Consider the following 14,327-nt stretch of genomic DNA (forward strand, 5'->3'; position numbering starts at 1 on the left):
CACCGAGCCCTATGGACCACCAGATAATTGCAATAGTTCTTTTTAGTTTAACCTGATCTAATGGTCTGAGCTGACAACAATAGAAATGCCAACCACAGGCTGGGAAAAAATATCAATAATACAGATATCTCAAAGAAGAGGTCTATCCAGATTATATAATAAATTCTACAACTTGATAATAAGGAGCTAAACAACCCAATAAAAATTGGTAAAATATTTGTATAGATACCTTACAAAGAAGATATTTATATGTCAATATGCATATGAAGGATTCTAAACATTAAGTAAACATATAAATACAAATTAAAATTTCAATAAGATTTATTTGCGTGCCTACTAGAATGGCTAAAATTTATTTTATTTATTTATTTTTATTTTAATTTTTTTATATTTTATGTGCCCTAGGCGTGAAACAGCTCTGGCCACCAATACAGGCATCAAGCTAGGATGAACTAGGGCTGAACACCTGCTTTGCCCCTGACTGATATAAGAATAGCACCACCAATCAGGTGCCTCCTTGCCCATTGCCAGGGGCTTTAGAATGGCTAAAATTTAAAGGACTCTCAATATTATGTGCTAGAGAAGATGTGGAGCACCTACGTTGCTATTGGGAAGTACAAATTTCCTTCCAAAACATTTTGATAGTTTTTTTAAATTTTATTTTAATTTATTGGGTGTACATAGATTCTAGTGTCTCCCCACATACTCCCCCCCACCCCCCTGTTCCCCACCACATCCCCCTTACCCTTCTTCTTACAATGCCCTCCCCCCCGGTTTTGCTTTTCTGCTCTCATCCCATCCTATCTTCCCCTTTCCCTCTGTCAGCTTTCCCTCTGGACCCTTTGATCCCGTCTATTCTGTTTCTCAGTTTATATTGTTCATTGGATTCCTCAAATGAGTGAAGTCATATGGTATTTTTCTTCTCTGCTTGGCTTATTTCACTTAACATAATAGTTTCCAGGTCCATCCATGTTGTTGCAAAAAGTAAGAATTCCTTCTTTTTCATGCCCCATAATATTCCATTGTGTATATATACCACCGCTTTTTAATCCACTTTTCCACTGACGGACACTTGGGCTGTTTCCAGATCTTCGCTATTGTGAACAATGCTGCCATAAACATAGGGGTGCATTTCCCCTTTTCAATCATTGATGTAGTCTTCTTGGGATATATTCCTAAAAGTAGGATGGCTGGATCAAAAGGCAGTTCTATTTTTAATTTTTGAGGAATCTCCATACTGTTTTCCATAGTGGCTGCACTAGTCTGCATTCCCACCAGCAGTGCAGGAGGGTTCCCTTTCTCCACATCCTTGCCAGCACTTATTCTGTGTTGTTTTGTTGATGAGCACCATTCTGACTGGTGTGAGGTGATATCTCATTGGTTTTAATTTGCATTTCTCTAATGACTAGTGATGTTGAACATTTTTTCATCTGCCCATTGGCCATCTGTATGTCCTCTTTGGAGAAGTGTCTATTCATTTCTTTTGCCCATTTTTTGATTGTATTGTTTATCTTCCTGGTGTTGAGATTTACAAGTTCTTTATAAATTTTGGTTATTAACCCCTTATCAGACATATTGTCAAATATGTTCTCCCATTGTGTGGTTTGTCTTTTTATTCTGTTCATATTGTCTTTCGCTCTTTTTAGTTTGATATAGTCCCATTTGTTCATCCTGTCCTTTATTTCCCTTGCTATGGAGATATTGCTGCAAGTGATGTCAGAGAGCTTATTGCCTATGCTTTCCTCTAGGATGCTCATGGTTTCATGACTTACATTTATGTCTTTTATCCATTTTGAGTTTATTTTTGTGAATGGTCTAAGTTGATGGTTTAATTTCATTTTTTTTTTGCAGGTAGCTGTCCAATTTTCCCAACACCATTTGTTAAAGAGGTTGTCTTTACTCCATTGTATGCTATTAGCACCTTTGTCAAATATCAATTGTCCATAAAGGTGTGGGTTTATTTCTGGGTTCTCTGTTCTGTTCCATTGATCTATATGCCTGTTCTTATGCCAGTACCAAGCTGTTTTGAGTTCAATGGCCTTGTAGTATAATTTGGATATCAGGAAGTTTGATACCACCCACTTTATTATTTTTTTTCAAGATTGCTGAGACTATTTGTGTTCTTTTTTGATTCCATTTGAATTTTTTGAATATTTGTTCTATATCTTTGAAGTATGTGATTGGTATTTTAATAGGAGTTACATTGAATTTATAAATTGCTTTGGGTAATATGGACATTTTAACGATGTTTATTCTTCCTAATCATGAACATGGTATGTGCTTCCACTTGTTTGTATCTTCCTTGATTTCTTTTATCAATGTTTTATAATTTTCCAAGTATAAGTCTTTAATCTCCTTGGTTAAATTTACTCCTAGGTACTTTATTTTTTTTTGTTGCAATAGTGAAGGGGATTGTTTTCTTAATTTCTCTTTCAGACAGATCATTGTTGGTGTATAAAAATGCCTCTGATTTCTGAGTATTAATTTTATATCATGCCTCCATGCTGAATTCATTTATCAGGTTCAGTAGTTTTTTGACTGTGACTTTAGGGTTTTCTATGTACAGTATCATATCATCTGCAAATAATGATAGTTTTACTTCTTCTTTTCCAATTTGAATGCCTTTTATTTCTTTTTCTTGTCTTAATTGCTTTGTCTAGGACTTCTAGTACTATGTTGAATAAGAGTGATGAAAGGGGGCACCCCTGCCTTGTTCCTGATCTTAAGAGGATTGTTTTTAATTTTTGCCCATTGAGTATGATGTTGGCTGTGGGTCTGTCATAGATGGCCTTTATCATGTTGAGGTATGTTCCCTGTATTTCCACTTTGCTGAGAGTTTTGATCATAAATGGGTGCTGGATTTTATCAAATGCTTTTTCTGCATCTGTTGATATTATCATGTGGTTTTTTTTTTCTTCCTTTTGTTTATGTGCTGAATCACATTGATTGATTTGTGAATGTTGTACCAGCCTTGCCCCCACAAAATAAATCCCACTTGATCGTGATGTATGATTTTTTTTAATGTACTGCTGTATCCAATTTGCTAATATACTGTTGAGAATTTTAGCATCTAAATTCATCAGGGATATTTGCCTATAGTTTTGTTGTTGTTGTTGTTGTGTCTTTGCCTGGTTTTGGAATCAGAAGTATGCTCGCCTCATAAAAGGAGCTTGGAAGTTTTCACTCCTCTTGAATTTTTTGAAATAGCTTTAGAAGGGTAAGAGTTAGTTCTTTAAATGATTGGTAGAATTCTCCTGTGAAGCCATCTGGCCCAGTGCTTTTATTTGTTGGGAGTTTTTTGATAACTGTTTTGATTTCATTTGTTGTAATTGGTCTATTTAGGTTTTCTGATTCTTTCAAATTGATTTTTGAAAGATTATATTTTTTGAGAAATTTTTCCATTTCAACTAGGTTGTCTAATTTTTTGGCATACAGTTCTTTATAGCAGTGGTCCCCAAACCCTGGGCCATGGACCAGTACCGGTTCGTGGGCCATTTGGTACCGGTCCGCAGAGAAAGAATAAATAACTTACATTATTTCCGTTTTATTTATATTTAAGTCTGAACTATTTTTTATTTTTTAAAAATGACTAGATTCCCTCTGTTACATCCGTCTAAGACTCACTCTTGATGCTTGTCTCAGTCACATGATACATTTATCCGTCCCACCCTAAAGGCCGGTCCGTGAAAATATTTTCTGATATTAAACTGGTCTGTGACCCAAAAAAGTTTGGGGACCACTGCTTTATAGTATTTTTTTTACAATCCTTTGTATTTCTGCTGTTCAGTTGTTACTTCTCCACTCTCATTTCTAATTTTATTTATTTGAGTCCTCTCTTTTTTTTTCTTGATGAGTCTGGCTAAGGGTTCATTGATCTTGTTTACCTTTTAAAGAGCCAGCTCTTGGTTTCATTGATCCTCTGTATTGTTATTTTATTCTCTATGTCATTTATTTCCACTCTGATCTTTATTATTTCCTTCCTTCTACTACCTCTGGGCTTTACTTGCTATTCTTTTTCTAGTTTTTTTATTTTCAGGGTTAAGTTGTTTATTTGAGCTTTTTCTAGCTTCTTAAGGTATGCTTGTATTGCTATGAACTTCCTTCTCAGGACTGCTTTTTGCTGTGTCCTATAGATATTGAGTTGTTGTATGTTCATTTTCATTTGTTTCAAGGAAATTTTTGATTTCTTCCTTGATCTCATTGTTAACCCATTTGTTATTTAATAACATGCTGTTTAGTTTCCAAGTGTTTGAGTGTTTTTTGGTTTTTCTATTGTAGTTGATTTCTAGTTTTATGCCATTGTGGTCAGAGAAGATGCTTGATATGATTTCAGTCTTCTTAAATTTGTTAAGACTCGTTTTATGCTCTAATATGTGGTCTATTCTAGAGAGTATACTATGAGCACTTGAAAAGAATGTATATTCTGCTGCTTTAGGGTGAAATGTTCTGAAGATATCTATTAAATCCAGTTGATCTAGTGTGTTCCTTAATTCTGCTGTTTCTTTGTTAGTTTTCTTTCTAGAGGATCTATCCAGTGATGTTTGTAGGGTATTGAAATTGCCTACTATTATAGTATTGCTGTTGATCTTGCCCATTACGTCCATCAAAGTCTGATTTATATATTTAGGTGCTCCTGTATTAGGTGCATAGATATTTATAATGGTTATCTCTTCCTGTTGTATTGTTCTCTTTATTATAATGTAGTGACCTTTTTTATCCCTTACTATATTCTTACTTATAGTCTTTGTTTTAATATCTGTTTTTTCAGATATAAGTATTGGTACCCCAGCTATTTTTTCATTTCCATTTGCATGAAATATTTTTTGCATCCTTTTACTTTCTGTCTATATATATCTTTTGTTTTGAGGTGGGTTTCTTATAGACAGCATATATATGGGTCCTGTTTTCTTATCCATTTGGCTACCCTATGTCTTTTGATTGGAGTATTTAATTCATTTACATTTAAGGTTATTATTGATATGTAGTTGTTTATTGCCATTTTTCTCTTTAAATTTACATTTCTCTTTTATTAGATTCCTCCCACCCCCCACTTTGTTCTGTCTACAGCAGGCCCCTTAACATTTCTTGCAGCATTGGTTCAGTTGTGATGAATTTCTAGAGTTTTTTTTTTTTTTTTTCTGAGAAGCTTTTTATTTATCCTTCAATCTTAAATGATAACCTTGTTGCATAAAGAAGTCTTGGTTGTAGGTTCTTGTTCTGCATTACTTTGAATATTTTTTGCCATTCCTTTCAGGCCTCAAGTGTTTCTGCTGAGAAGTCAGATGTCATGCTTATGGGGGTTCCTTTGTTGGTGATAGACTGTTTTTCGCTTACAGCTTTTAGTATTCTTTCTTTATCTCTTAGCTTTGGTATTTTGATTATGATGTGTCTTGGTGTGGGTCTCTTTGTTTTATTTTTTTTTTATTTTTTTTTATTGAGGTTCTCTCTGCTTCTTGAATCTGTGTGACTCTTTCCTGCATCAATTTAGGGAAAATTTTCAGCTATAACTTTTTTTTTTTTTTTAAAGAAAGTATTTATTTTATTTATTCATTTTTTTTAACAGAGGAGAGAGAGAGGGGGAGAGAGAGAGAGCAAGAAGAGAGAGAGACAGAGAGAGAGAAGGAGGGAGGAGCTGGAAGCATCAACTCCCATATGTGCCTTGACCAGGCAAGCCCAGTGTTTCGAATCGGCGACCTCAGCATTTCCAGGTTGATGCTTTATCCCACTGCGCCACCACAGGTCAGGCTCAGCTATAACTTTTTGAACATGTTCTCTGTCCCTTGTTCTTTCTCTTCTCCTTCAGGAACCCCTATTATGCAAATATTGTTTCTCTTCATGTTGTCACAGAGCTCCCTTAGAGTTTCCTCAGACTTTTTGATCCCCTTTTATTTTTGCTGTTCTGCTTCCATGCTTTCACTTATCTTGTCCTCTAAGTTGCTGATTCGATCTTCTGCTTCATCCAGCCTGCTTTAATTCCTTCTAGTGTAGTCTTCATTTCTGATATTGTGTTCGTCATTTCTGTCTGGTTCTTTTTTATGATTTCAATGTCCTTTTTGATACTTGTTATCTCTTTATTTAGGTGTTCATTATGTCCATCCATTGTTGCTTTAAGATCTTTGCGCATCCTAACAATCATTATTTTAAACTCTGCATCTGGTAATTTGGTTATTTCCATCTCACTCAGTTCTTTTTCTGGGGCTTTCTCTTGTTGATTCATTTGGATTGCATTTCTTTGTCTTCCCATTTTGTCTGTGTATACACTCTTCCTTTGGGTGTGTTTGTTTGTGTAGCTAGCTGAGTCTAGAGTTGGTATTGTCTGCCTCCAATTTTCAGTTGTGGTGTTTCTAGGTCTTCTTGGGTTGGCATCAGCTGTTGTTTGTAATCTGCTGTGTGCTACTTATCTGCTATCACTATTCTTTTTGCTATTTGTGTTGGCATTTTTTACATCTTAGCTGGGTCATGTATGAGGAGCCCTTCTTTAAACTACCACTCTAACAAGGGTTGTTAGGTCCTGAATTGATGCTCTCTGTATCTGGCCACTGAATGTGCTTGCCCTGGACCTCCCTGGCTGGAGCCTTGCAAGGATCAGTGGAGGTCACTGCTTGTGATGGCTCTTATCAACCTTTCTGGAGCTACAGATGATCCAGATCTTGTGGCTGCCTCTGCTGGGCCCATGTGCCATTGTAAATATCAGCGGCACTCCTAGGCTAGCTTTTATCTACTCTTGGCCTGGGGGAAGTTCCTTTAAAAGTTCAAGTTCTCCTGAGATCTGCTTTCTCTTGCCTCTTATTGCTGGCTACTTGTTGGGCTCAGTAGTGTAATTCAGTGATTAGGTACGATATAGGAATGGCTTGCCCCTTAGCCTTAGATGTCTCTCTATTTAGACTTTTAATTTTATTTCTTTTCTTTTGTTTCAGCACTCAGAAGGGTGTGGTCTCAGGGGACCAGTGGGTGTGTCCTCTGTGCTCCCGATGTGTGGTCTGTCTGCAGGCTGCCGGGCCTGGGGCCAGCCTGCTTCTGTGGCCGCACCCCTAGTGGGCCCACGCGCCTACTCATACGGACCCCAAGGTTGCCTGGGCCCCAGTCACAGCCAAGAGCAGACTCGCAGCACTGGCCCGATTGTGAGCTCAGACCTCTGCAGTGGCCTACTGTGGCTTCTGCCACTGCAGGCGGCCTGTGCACGTGCCCTTCAGGACTGCTTGTGCTGTCGCCCAGGCCTCAGCCACCAGGGGTGGGCCCAAGCCGCAGGCGTGATTGTGCACCAGCCAGGAGTTTCGGGGCAGCTGCTGAGGCTTGTCTCCATGAATGGCCTGCGTGCAGCCACTTGGATTGCCTCTGCTGTACTCTGGGCTCCCTCCGCCTCCAAGGATGGGCGGGATTGCGTGTGACCTTGGACCTCCGCAGCTGCTGCTGGGACCCCTGGCTCCACTGGCCTGCCTGCATGCGCTTGTGCTCCTACGGCCTCCACAGTCTCCCCGCTCAGCTGCAGGCAGGTTTACAGGCTCACTCTGACCTTTGCAGTGTCGGCTGCTGCAGCTCTCACCCCTGCGGGTGGCCCGCGTGGGCCCGCTCTGACCACCCTGGCTTCCACAGCCCCTGGCCCACCGGCCCCCAGTGAGCACTCAGCAGCGTGTGTGTGCGTGTGTGTGCGTGTGTGTGTGTGTGTGTGTGTGTGTGTGTGTGGTGTAGTGGTGTAGTTCAGGCCCCAGCGCTCACTAGCTGTGTCCCTAACGTGCTGCCTGCCTCTAAGTGATTCTTTGTTCTATCTAGGGCAGGGGAGCCTCCGATGGGCGGTGTAATGTTTCTCCTTGCTGGTGTTGCTGCTCCGAGGAAAAATGTTTACTTGAGATTTGGGATGTGATTCAGCCCAGGGGTTAGAGTGTCCGTCCCTCAAAGTGTCTCCCCCTGTGCCTCCGAGACCACACTCTCCCCTGGCAGCCCCCATCCTCCCAGAGCTCTCCCGTCCTAAAGCCCTGGGCAGGTGGCTGTGAGCGAGGCTCTCCATGCAGTCCCTTTAATACAGAGCCTGGGTCTGAGAGTTCTGTCTCCCCTCAAACAATATCTAGGCTCCTTTCTCAGCCAAATATAGTCCGTTGGCCCCTTCCAGGCTCCAGGGCTCTAGGCTGGGACTCCAGTTCTGGGGCTGAGGACCCACAACCCACAACTCAATGGACAGTCCTCCCCATGGGGAGAGTCCCTCCAGACTGCTGCTTGCTCTGGGGAGCAGGGCAGCCCTTTTCACATCTCCGCCTTTCCTACCAGTCTCAGTGTGGGTTCTTTGCTGGCCCTTGGCTGTAGAATCCTCTTTGTTTAGTCGAAAGTTGGTCTTTCAAGATGACTATTCTCAAAATTAAGTTGTAATCCACTTTGGTTCTGGGATGTGGGAGTTGGAATGTCGCCTACTCCATGACCATCTTGGGGTTAGTAGTTTCTTATAATAACATATCACCTAGCAATTCCATTTCTAAGTATTAACTGAAGAAAAAAGAAAACATATGTCTAAACAAAAACTTGAACACAAATGTTTATAAAGGCTTTATACATATTAGGCCCAAATTGGAGAAAACCCAAATGTTCATCAACAGAAACTGCAGTATTTCTGTTTATGGAATACTATTCTACTATAAAAAGGAATGAACTACTGATATAGTCAGCCAAATGGATGAGTTGTAACAGGCTACGAGAAAAGATACTTTATCACCAACAGTTACATAGTGTATGATTCCATTTACATGACATTCCAAAATAGGGAAATACATAGTGTGGCAGGAAGCAGAAAAATGGTTATCTGGGTTTAGAGTTTCAGGAGGCTTGACTTCAAATGGGCACAAGAAGACTTATTGGGGTGATGGAACTACTTTATGTTTTGATGACTGTGGTAGGTACAAGCATGTATATGTATATGATTTGTCAAAACTCATTGAACAGCACATGTAAAATGAGTATATTTTATTGTATGTAAATTATTAATAAATAAACTTGATTAAAAACAAAACAAACCTGACCAGGTGGTGGTGCACTGGATAGAGCATTAGACTGGGACGCAGATACCCAGGTTCAAAACCTCAAGGTTGCTGGCTGGAGCACAGGCTCATCTGGTTTGAGCAAGGCTCACCAGCTTGAGTTCAAGGTCGCTGGCTTGAGCAACGGGTCACTCTGTCTGCTGTAGCCCCCCCCACCCCATCAAGGCACATATGAGAAAGCAATCAATGAACAACTAAGGTGCCTCAATGAAGAATTGATGCTTTTTATTTCTCTCCCTTCCTGTCTGTCTATCTGTCCCTATCTGTCTCTCTCTCTGTCACTGTCACCAAAACAACAACAACAACAAAATAAAACAAACCTAAACTAATTATCAAAGTCTACACTTACCCTCCAGAGAAGCCCAGTATCAGAACAGGCCCTTATTATTCTAATATTTAAATACTTTTGCCTTTCTAGCAACCTGGGGATTTCCCTTTATTTCCTGTGAAGTTAAAAAAAATCCAACTGAAAGATGGTTATATTTTCTGTGGCATTTCTAGGCTTTTGTTAGCTTGGAAGAACTTAAAGATTATTTTAGTCCATTTTTTGGGATCAGATTTTCATGATTATTATACAAAAAAAAATCTTTCCATCTCTCCTCTTTCTCTCTTTACAACTTTTCAGTTAAAAAAAAATCAAATATATATATTGTCTTGTGTAGTGCTCAGTCCTGTTTTAATGATGAAAGTGAAGTCAAAATTTTCCATAAGAAAAATAGGTACCTATGAACTACAGTCAGCTCTCTGGAGAACTATATGCTCAAGTCATGTATCACTCCAAACTCCTGATAGAAGTGCTCTTCTAGAACTTTCTAAATGATTTAGAAGCAATGCACTTTCCTTGAGGGTCCACTTCACTTCTTATAAATCTACTGAGGGCATAATTTATAAACTGACTCTCTGCTCCTTATTTGGCCTTCCCACCTCTCACCTCTTCTTTTTCCTCTATAGAGGCTTGCATTTTTCTTCTATTTCTCCTTGCATTTGTCTAAAGAAACCATTCATTCCTACCTCTTCATGTTTGCCCTTACTTTGCTTTGGTTTGGAATACAGGTTACTTTTTATGAATTTGATAAATTTATCCTCACTTTTCAAATTTATTTCTGTAGCAAGTTTTGCTAGCCAACCATAGCAAAATTAGTTGCTGTTATTTCTATGTGAACCATGATGGTGAACCTTTTTATAAAAACCACCCACTTTTGCAGTGCTGGTTGACCTGGTCCCTCCCGCCAACTAATGGACGTTCCAGCTTTCATGATGGGTGGTAGTGGAGCAACTAAATGGCACTGTGATTGGCCCACCATGAAAGCTGGAACGCCCACTAGTGGGCAGGCGGGACCAGGTCGACCAGCACTGCAAAAGTGGACGGTTTTTATAAAAAGATTCGCTGTCATGGTACTTATAACATCTTCTGTATAGTTCCATTGGGGATCTTAGCCCATGTTAGTAGTTTATTTAGATATGTTTCCCTTTCAATACTATGAACACCTGGAGGGCAGAATATGCATTCTATTTATTTTTATTTCTTTAATGCCTAACATACAGCTTGGCACAGAGGAAGCTCTTGATAAATAAATCCATATTTTCTGAATAATAAAATTCCCTTCAGAGCTTAGGATAAAGCAAAGGATTGAAGTTTTAAAATAAACTGGTGTATTTACCTCCAATAATAATGAGAGGTACATAACCTATTTTTCTATTTCTGTGTCAGAAACTCGGCAAAATTTCTGATGAACAATTCTATAGTTTCTTGATATTTATTTCTTTATTTACCAATATCTGTCCTTGGTTCAATCTTAATCATCTTTTATCTTATTCTGCTTGCATCTTCATTGTCAGCAATACCAAATGATTTTTTTTTTGAGAGAGAGAGAGAAGAAGGGGGAGAGAGATAGAAGCATTAACTTGTGGCTTCACTTAGTCGTGCATTGATTGCTCTCGTACATGCCTTGGCTGAGGATTGGACCAGTGATCTGGGGCTCAAGCCAAGCAAGCAACTTTAAGGGATCATGTTGGTGACCTTCACTAAGCCGGTGATCTCAGGTTTTGAGCTGTTGATCTCAGCATTCCAGGTTGGCACTCTGTCCACTGTGCCACCATGAATTGGATGATCCCAAATAATTTTTTAGAGGGTCTTTTTTAAAAGACCACCATGAAGCTGGATTCAAGGGGTTGCCCTTAAGACGAGAATGGAGGGGAGCCGGTGTTCTCACTGTTTCTGAAGAAGGGGAGCAAGTTCATTTTTCATCTTCCAGAGACAGAAAGGAACATCCCTGAGCAATTTAAGCCCATAACTGAGACCAGTGTAAGGAAAGGTATGAAGGTTCTTAGATCTATCTATTAACATGATATAGTTAATTTTAGATAATGTGATTCACATACTTTCCAAAAGGCTTTGAATTCCAGGAATGCCTAATAAATTTAGCAGCAATAATTTCCAAGCATCATGATTTTTTTTTAAAAAAATAAGGCAATTTCACATTTGGAATAAAATTGACTTTCTAAATGCCAAAGGAAAGAAAAAACTAGTGAAATAGAAATCAACTCTGTAATCTTTATTTCTTGTTCTCATCTGTGTATCCACATCCCTTGTTTTCTTTCCCCGCATGCTCTTTTTTCCTGTTAGCCTTACTTTGACACGTATCTTGCAGTTTTTGAATACTTTTCTTTGGGGTGGCTCAGGAACACATGAGATTTCTCTCCCTACCTTAAAAACTTTCACACCATTGCCTTTAGGCCCGTGGAAGTGTCACTTGCTTGATTTTTCACTTACCTCCTGGTCTAGAGGAAGATGTTTGCTCAGAGGAGTCAGAAAAAGAAGGGCCTTGAATTGATTTCAAAGGTTCCTGAAATCACTATCTTGATCTTCAGGGTTCCAAGATAGTAATTCAATCATATAATCAATTCAAGTCTTTGAAAGTCTATGCCTGGGATCTAACTGCATCCTAAGTTTCCCCAAACCAAACTTGTGTTACCTGATTGAATGAATTATTCTATTCCCTATGAAATTTTTCTCCTTAGTCCCACCTATTCTTAAAAAATCCCACAATGAGTTTTAAATTATTAATTAATTTATTTATTCATTTTAGGGGGGGGGAGAGAGAGAGAGAGAAGGGGGAGGAGCAGGAAGCATCAACTCCATATGTGCCTTGACCAGGCAAGCCAGGGTTTTGAACTGGCAACCTCAGTGTTTCCAGGTTGATGCTTTATCCTCTGTGCCACCACAGGTCAGGCTCCCACAATGAGTTTTAAAAAAGATTTTATTTACTCATTTTAGACAGAGAAGGGGAGAAGGGAGGAGCGGGAAGCATCAACTCATAGTAGTTGCTTCCTGTATGTGCCTTGACTGGGCAGTCCTGGGGTTTTAGACCAGTGACCTCAGTGTTCCAGGTTGACACTTTATCCACTGCACTACCACGCCTCAGGTAGCCCCTACTCATTTTGCTTAAACAGTACACAAGAGTGTTATACAAATCTGGAATGGGTAGAAAGAGGAGTGGGGAGGCTGAGAGGGAAGGTCTGCTAAGGTAACTAAAATGCTACTTAGTTCACTTTGTCTGTATTACAGAGCTGCCTTGAGCTTTGGTGGAAGTTACCTACATGGCAGCAGGTACAATTCCACCATCAGACTAGCATGATTTATTCTCCATGGGCCAGTCTGAAGGTCTTCCTATCATTTAATTGCCTTTTTAGACCTTGTATCACAGGCCAGAGCTTGACAAACTATAGCATGGGAGCCCAATTTTGTGTTTCTGTCTGATCTACTTCTGAAGAATGGCTTTTACATTTTTAAACAGTTGACCAAAAATGAAAAGAAAAATATATTGTGTGACACATAAAAAATTATATAAAATTCCAAATTTTTTTTATTCTCTAAATAAAATTTTATTGGAACATTGTTTTAACATTGTTCCCAATTGCTTTTATGCTATCACGATAGAGTTGAGTAGGTGGGACTGTTTGGACCACATGGCCTAAGACAGTGGTCGGTAAACTCACTAGTCAACAGCCAAATATCAACAGTACAATGACTGAAACTTCTTTTCAGAGCCAAATTTTTTAAACTTAAACTATATAAGTAAGTACATTGTTATTAACTTAATTAGGGTACTCCAAAGCTGGCCAAAGAGCTGCACTCAAGGGGCCAAAGAGCCCCATGGGGCTCGCGAGCCACGGTTTGCCGAACACTGGCCTAAGATACTTGTTGAAGGACTTTTTACAGAAACCATTTGCTGACTCTAGGACTAGTCTTTCTCTCTGCTCCTGTATGCCCTTGTCCATGTGGGCTGTTTTTAACTTGTTTCAGCATACCCCGGAGGCATAGGCCCACTCTTTCAAATGCCCACTGGGGGGAAAATCATTCCCATCAACTCTTTCTATGTTTTAAAGACCTTTACTGAGTTTTGGGGGAGGGACATAAGAAGGGCTCACAGAATAGGTGGTACATCTTGGCATCTTGTTTGCTGTTGCCCTTTTCCCCTCTTCTTCATTTTTAACCTCATTGGAATGACCAAGGATTTCCCCAGGTCACTGGCATGCACTCTCTGGTTCCCTGTGGACTTCAGTGTCAACTCTCAACAGGCTTATTGAGGCATTATTTCCAAACAAAGCTAGTGCTGACCTGGAAAAAGAATACTGGTGAACACAGTTATCTCCACTTCATTTCCATGTAGTGCTCTAGAGATTTAGCCGAGGCTCAGAGCCTTCTCTAGGTGCTAATGACTCCGCCTTCCAATACTCTTAAACTGGATCTAAGTTGGATTGTCAAGTCTTCACGGTGCACTTGATCCATGCGTTCTTTCTGACATCAGACCTCCGGAAGGCCTTTCAATTTGAATCCTCTTGCCTCTGTCAATGAGAGAAGAGATCAGAGGCTGTTCTTTCAGATGCTTTCAGCTACTTAAACCCGTAATTAGAGCAGCCTGATTTTTATTATACAATGCTTAGCAATTTAATTTTTAATCAAAACATCACACTCAGAACCTCAGCAAGAATGGTATGTCAGTGATCTATTGTTACATGGAAAGATGGCCCAGCGAGCAGCTGGGATTATTAAAATCTATAGTGGTGTCAGAAATTCTGGCAGGAGTCCTGATTGAGAGTGATTAGAGGATATTTATCCAGATCTTCTGAAAGCTACTCATTGTTCTTCATGTCAGGGTTTTAAGAAGAGAATTCTTGGAAGCATGATTACAAATAGTAAAATGTGTATATGAAATATATAATATTTTCTTTCAGCATATAGAAAGATAAATCTGGTAAAATATTTGCATATCACCATATAGTTTTGGTCAAGATAGAGTT

General features: G+C 39.4%; 1 pseudogene; it reads right to left on the reverse strand.

Moving 5' to 3' along the window:
• Positions 1–392: 392 nt before the first annotated feature.
• Positions 393–536, reverse strand: LOC136382710 (small nucleolar RNA SNORA48; annotated as a pseudogene).
• Between the last annotated feature and the right edge of the window lie 13,791 nt (positions 537–14,327).

Source organism: Saccopteryx leptura, chromosome 10, assembly GCF_036850995.1.
Source record: "Saccopteryx leptura isolate mSacLep1 chromosome 10, mSacLep1_pri_phased_curated, whole genome shotgun sequence".
Lineage (NCBI taxonomy): Eukaryota > Metazoa > Chordata > Mammalia > Chiroptera > Emballonuridae > Saccopteryx > Saccopteryx leptura.